The sequence below is a fragment of the Strix aluco genome, chromosome W, assembly GCF_031877795.1.
Source record: "Strix aluco isolate bStrAlu1 chromosome W, bStrAlu1.hap1, whole genome shotgun sequence".
Classification (NCBI taxonomy): Eukaryota; Metazoa; Chordata; class Aves; order Strigiformes; family Strigidae; genus Strix; species Strix aluco.
Genome location: NC_133970.1, coordinates 35,055,443 through 35,062,980, shown reverse-complemented (window position 1 = coordinate 35,062,980; position 7,538 = coordinate 35,055,443).

Below are 7,538 nucleotides of genomic sequence, written 5' to 3'. Positions count from 1 at the left end.
TTCTGGAGTTTCTTTCTTATATCTGGTGCTGATTGTCCCATAAAAATCAAAGCCAATTGTATCTGAGCCGCCTCTGTTTCTACTCTTAAGTCAGTATATTTTCGGGCTGCTTCCTTCAATCTCTCCAGAAACGCTGAGGGAGATTCATTCTTATCTTGTCTCACCTCATATAATTTAGACCAATTCAGAGACTTAGGCATGGCATGTTTAACTCCATGCAAAATCCATTTCTGGTATCGATGCAGTCTTTCTCTGTGCTCTACATTATTTGGATCCCACTGCGGATCCTCAGATGGAAAATTCTGCTCTACTGTTCCACCTATTGTCCCACTCAATACAGCCACTTCTACCTGTGCTTTGCCAGCCTTTAATACCATCTGCTTTTCTGTATCATCCAGTAAATTATCCAAGATCACCTGTAAATCACTCCAGTCCGGATTCTGTGTTCTGATTATAGTATCTACCACTCTGCCTACTCTTTCAGGATCTTCTCTATATATACCTGCTGCCTGCTTCCAAGCCATCAAATCCGTAACTGAAAACGGCACTTTTACATACACTGGCCCATCATTACCAACGCCCTGCCGTAGAGGAGCTATTGTTTGCACCTGCTGCCGAGTTCTTCGGGAGACAGGAGTATGAATTACAATCTCAGGCGGCCCTTCCTCCACATCCTCTATTCCACTACTCTCTGGTTCCTCTACCTGTTCCCTATATTCTCGCCCCCGATGCCTTTCTCTCCGCGGAGGGGATATATCTAATTCTGGCCCTTCATCCTTTTCAACAGAAGCAATTCTTTTCTTTAAACAATCTTTTCCCAACTCACATGTTGAACAACACTTTTTCACCTTTTTATCGTCAGAAGTTATAGCCATTACTAAATTATCCCTACTAATCAACTTACATTCTTTCTGCCAATCTTTCCTCTGTCTTAAATAGAAAAATAAATCAACATATGGCACTTCACTCCATTTCCCTTCCCTTCTACAGAACAGCATTAACTGCAGAATGGTGTTATAATTCAGTGTCCCATTCACAGGCCATTTTTCCTGATCTTCCAAAATATACAGAGGCCACCACTGATTGCAATATTCAATCATCTGACTCTTTCGCAAATCATCATGCAAATCTCCCCACTGTGCTAACAAACATCCTAACGGAGAAGTTTTCGGAACTTTGTCATTTGCAGTCAGATTACCCATACTTTTACTTTTAAACAAATGAGTCAGCTTAGATGCCATAATAAATCACTTTACAGTACAATACACAATCAATCACTCGAATCTGTCGCTTTGTTCTTCTCCGGCTGCACCCCTCGCGGAGTAACAGAACCGCGGATCCGAACTCCGCACTCGCTTCGTGCTCAATTGCACGTCTCACACTTACAAACACACTCACACCTTTCCACAACTGTTACTATATACAAAGGTATATAACACAGTATTATGCAATTCTTAAATTCTTATACAATACTCTCCAAAAAAAAAAAAAAAACAATTTTACAATATAACACATGTAAAACTTCTAACTTCTTGTTAGAGGCACTTCCTTTGAGAACGCTATAGCATATAGGTTCTCTTGTTTCCCAATCCACAATTGTCCAACCCTGCAATAGCTTTCGCTTATGTCTTACGGGCAGACGCCTAGGCTTCCAATACACGAGGATCCTCTAGCCCAACCCTGCGCAGCTTTCGCCACCTCTGACAGGCAGGCTTATACAGTGGGACTCTAACCCACTGTGTGGGACTCTAACCCACTTTCCAAGGGTGGGACTCTAACGCACTCCTAAGTGGGACTCTAACCCACTCCTAGTACAAAAAAAGAAGTGTCTTACCAAAATCCAGGGAACGTCGCGAAGAGCCTTACGGATCGGGGATTGATGGGTATCCCCGAGAAATCCTCGGTGCCGGCTGGAACCGATCATGTCCCCGATTCCTCCGGTCTCTCTCAGCGAGGTCCCATCTGGGTCGCCAGAAACTGTTACCAAAAATCCGGAATAAAGAACTTATCAACACCAATTTGATGCAGATAAGCAGACACTTCTTTATTGACAGCCGGGCGCGCAGGGGAGTGTTCTCACCAACAACGCGCGCCAAGCACTAAAATCACTCATCTTATATAGAACTTACTCGTATACAATTTCCAAGGACACAGTTTCATACACAAACACAATTCCCAAGGACACAGTTTCATACACAAACACAGTTTCCTTGGCAGGTACTTGTAAACTGTTACGGTTGTTTCCCCAAGTTCCTATTAATCCTAAACTTTGACAACTACTTGTATTCTCCTGGTCCTGTATATATATATTATAAATCAACTTACAGATCAGTTTGTATTTGGTTACCTAGGTTCCAAACGTTTCTACTAAATGATTATGACCAATCTCTTCGGCCTTGGTATGGGACTGTATAGGTGACTCTAAAGCAGCAATCGGTTGCTAATTCAAACCACAACAGATAAAAATTTTACTAAATATTTCTTATGATTTTATATTTCTATTAAATCAAACACAATTTCTTCTACTTATTGGTAAATTGATAACAAGGTTGTATACAAAGCTAAGCAAAGCATGTCATGGTAGGCAACCTGCGGTTAATGTTTTCACCGAAAATGTAGCCTGAGTAGACACATTCTTTTAGAAAAGTGACAAACTTTCCTGAACAGAAATTTGGTCTATCAATCAAGCATGTTTAACTAATGCTACCTTTGACTGAGGACAAGTCCTGTACTCTTCCCTTCTCCCATCTTTTCCAGGAAAGGATTAAATGAGAGTAGACATGGTGTGAGTGTCACTTGCTAGCATGCGGCTTTTCTTGATCCTGTCTGCTGGCCATGAACACCATAGGAAGTGGCCAAATGGCCAGACCTTGCAAAGGCAGCTCCAATAGCACAGCCCTGCATGGCCGACCCACTGAGTGCAATTTAATTTAAAGATGAGTGACAGAGCAAGGCAGGGTGGGGTGGGGGATGATGGGACACATAAAAGGCTGATGCAGAGAGGGTGGTAATAATTTGTTCAGACAGCGGCAGTGGGCAGGACAAGAAGTAATGACCTTATGTTTCAGATATTAAGAGAAGCCTTCAGCCAGTAGGCACTTCAATGGATCACTTGGAGAGGCTGTGACCTTCCATCAGGAAACTATTATGGGAATGACATACCTGCTCCTGCAAGAAAGGGATAGGCTATGTGAATTTTATTTTTTAATGCCTATTCAAGACTTTTTATTTTCTTTTTTTTTTAACACGTCATTAGAAACCAAGAGCAGAGTGCAATGGCTTCTTTGTCAAATTGTTTTTCCAGGGCTCTGTCCACTCCAGCAAGTGGGAGGGGAGCAGGGGAGGCCATCGCTTTATGATGCTTCATATGAAGTTGATTCATAAAACATCTGTTGTGTTGTTTAAATTGTGTAGTTAACATGCATGGCAGTTTGAGCATGCATTGATGATTTTGTATGCTAAGAGCTCAGTTACATTTCTGCTGAAATTTAATGGAATTAAAATAAAGTACTGAGGAAGAAAAATTATAGTTAATATAAATGCTTTGTATGAATTGCATGATTCTTCATTTTTTTCTTATTCCTGTGATTTTCAAACAGTAATATACAGAGGGAGTGTGATGCAAATTAGAGAAGTTTAAGATAAAAGAATGATGTAAACAGTGAATTATGTTTGAAAGACCATGAATGTGCTTGGACTTATATAAGCAATGTGAGGTATAGTGAGATGTCTCAGAGAAGTCAAGTCTACTGCCTTCTGTGGTGAGGTGAAAGTGAAAAGATGATACAGGTAATAATCTGTGGCACAAGAGTCGCCAACAAACATATCCCACAGACAGCATACAAATATAGTAGGAACAAAGGGAGAAGGTAGCAGATATAGGGACTGATCTTGAATGTAATTTTTGTTTTGTTTTACCAGAGTTTTGGTTGCTTAATGAGGAGAGAGTGAACCCCAGCATTGTGACTTAGTTACAAAAATGTTACCTAAATATAATTATTCCCTGCTGCAACATAGCTTAGGCACAACCATCTGCCATTAAGCAATGACAGTTAGGCAGCTTGAGGAGTTAAAAGAATAACAGTGGAAACATAAATGAATGATATATGAAATTTTTTTTTTCTGTGGGAACCAAACTGTACTAAAAATAGTTTTTTAACATTGGTACATATTTAAAGTAAAAATGAGGCATCAATCAAATAAATATCCTTTAATAAAAAAAAAAAGGAATTATTTTAAAGCACCAAAACTATGAGCATGATGTTACATTGCATGTACAAGAAGTTCAGTACTTTGTGTAGAGTTTTAAACTTCTGAGTCATGATATTAAAAAACATGAAATACACAGCAATAAACTTGCATTGCAGAAAAGCTGCACTAAAGAAAAAAGAGCAAAAGACAGACAGTTAAAACTTTTTTTTAGCTTTTCGGTATTGCTAGAAAAGTTTTCTTGGTATTTTTTACCTTTTTTAAACATACTTGTGTAGGGAGTGGCGTTCGGAAGATCTCGCGATGTACGGAAGGAATAGCTGTAGCCCTCCCTTGTTACGAGGTAAGGTGATGGATAGGCTTGTAATGTTAAGGGCACACCCACGAAGGAGGTACTTGGTGAACGTATATAGGTGAGATACACAGTTTAATAAACGGACATTTTGTATCCATCATATTGGTGTTTGTACTGATGTCCCCGTGAAGGTCTTAACCTCCTGCAGCATTAGTCTGCGATCTGAGCGCCACTGACATGTGGATTGGCAGGTTTAATGAGGCAGGCTAATTGCGGTGTTGCAGTATTAGTCTCTGCGACCTGAGCGCCACTGACACGTGGAGAGGCAGGTTCAAAGAGGCAGAGCTAACAGCAACAAATGGTGACCCCGACGTGATTTACGACATGATTCCGGGAAGAGATAAGCTGTGGCAGTCGGCGGTGCACAGCAGGAGGTGAGGAGCTCTACGCAGGACGAGAGACTCGGCGGCGCGCCATAGATGTCACAGTTAAGGTACCGAAAAGATGGGGTAAACAAAATAAGACTTCTATGAAGTCGAGAACATTAAAAGCAATGCTACAAAGATTGATGAGGCTCGGCGTTTTAGCAGAGCCAATAGACTGTATGAAGCCAGAGCTCTGGCCGCAAATAGAGGCGGAGTTAGCAGAACAAGCAAAATTAGGAAAGCCGGAGCATTTAATGGCTTGGGGGCAGGAAATGCGATGATGAAAGCTACCCCGGAGGAGCACTCAGCGAGCTCCGACGATGGGGCGGACCCCCGGAGGAGCACTCAGCGAGCTCCGACGATGGGGAGGGGGAAACCGAGGTGCGTAGGGGAGAACTAGCAGAAAAATGGAAGGCAGACATGCAGCGTTGGGGGGCGGAGATGTGGGAGGCATTGGCCTGTCAACCTTGCACAGCCTGTGAGGAAGTGCTAGGCTTTGATGAAAAACAGGCCTTGGAAGAAAGATAAGAGGCTGTTGAGCTATGCCAAGGTGGCAGGGAAAAACAACAGACAGCTGCAACACTAAACTGTGGAAAAGTACTGAACCGCGAGAAGATGCTACCGCGAGAACAGCGCGTGATCAAGAGGGTGATTGGCCTGCAAGCGCGGAGTTGACAGCGGCGGCCCTGGGCCTTCCCAAGCCCCTCCCCCTCCAATGCCAGAAGAGGCAGTTTTTACAGAAGGTGCTGACGCTGGAATGCGACGTCCCTTGTCTGCCAAGACCACATAATCAATAAGCAATGGCTTTATATATTCTTAACAGTGTTTTGATGTTTGCAGCATTTATCATTTTATGTTGTGTGAGTAATAAGTGTGAGAGACCTCCTTGTGTGATTGGTTTGCGTGCATGAGACGCAGCCCAGCTGCAGCTGCGGAGTGTGGAGTTCTCTGACAGAGCGCCCTAGTGCCCGCCTGCTGGGTCACTGGTGCTGCCTGTTTGTTCGGGCTCAGTGTTTGAAGTGTCACAGGTGAAATATCTCCTCTAGCAGGAGGCAGTAATTCTGTATCAATTGCTGTCTTGAATTTAGGTGCACACTCTGTGGGGAGAGTGCACCTTTGTACCATCTATCTAAGAAGGGTATTGTCATAAAAATTATCTACAACCTTACAGGGGTTGTTCGTTTTACCAGAGGTCAGACTTACTCAGCTTCTTTATTTTACTACAGCTGGGGTGACTCAGGATTTGGACCAGCACGTACCCCTCAAACATTTTGAGCTCAGACAGGGAGACAAAGTCGACCTCTGATAAAAAGTAACCTCACTAAAGCCGAAGAATCTGTTGAACTGACAGGCATTTTACATACTGGTGCGGATGTGACTGTAATATCTGTGAGCTTCGGTAACTCGAGTGCTTTTCGGGGTTGGTGGTCATGCTGTAACATTTCAAAGCAAAGATCTCATTCATGTAAGGAGCCCAGAAAACCGGGTAGCAAATATTCATCCATTTATATTGGAAACCCCCACTACATCATGGGGTCGTGACTGTATGGCTCAATGGGGAACTCAAATTGGATCAAATTTGTCTTAATGGCCACTGCAGCACAACCCACCCCTAAACCCACCCTGCAACTAACCTGGAAAACAGAATCACCTGTGTGGGTGGGTCAGTGGCCCTTGCCAATGGAACAGTTGTGCCACCTGAATGATTTAATTCAGGAACAATTAAGTGCAGGACATCTCGTACCTACCACCAGTCCTTAGAACTCGCTGGTGTTAATTATTTGAAACAAAAGTGGTAACTGGTGACTTTTACATGATCTCTGACACATTAATGATGCCATGGAGGATATGGGTACGTTACAGCCAGGAATGCCCTCCCCAACAATGATTCCCTGAAACTGGTATCTTGTAATAATTGATCTAAAGGATTGGTATTTACCATTCCCTTGCATCCGGATGATGCACCTAAATTTGCCTTTTCAGTTCCCAGTATTAATGTTAGTGAACCTGCAAGACAGTACCACTGGGTTGTTTTGCCACAAGGAGAGAAAAACAGCCCCACGATGTGTCAGTGGTTTGTTGCAAAGGCTTTGAGCCCTGTTAGAATGCAGGTCCCCCAGGCTGTTATCTATCATTATATGGATGACATCCTTATAGCAGCAGAAACACAGGAGATCATGGAAAAGCCTCTTGCTTTACCCAAAGACTCAGTATCTCAAATGGGGTGACAAATAGCACCTGAAAAGGTACAGCGATCATCACCGTGGCAGTACCTGGGGTGGAGAATTTGTGAACAGACCATTGTCCCACAACAGGTTAAACTTAAAACTGATGTTAAGATTAAATGATTTACAGAAACTGTTACGAGCTATAAATTGGATACAGCTGTTGTTGGGCCTAACTAATGATGATCTGCATAGCTTGCTTTATATTTTGCAAGGAGATCCTTCACTGACATCACCCAGAGTACTTACAGAGAAAGCAAAATAAGATCTCCACTGGGTAGCTAATGCCATCTCAGAAAGACAAGCATCGCAATGTGTGCCCGGCCATTCGTATCAACTGATATTATTTAATCCTTCAGGGCAGCCCTATGCTCTGCTGTTCAA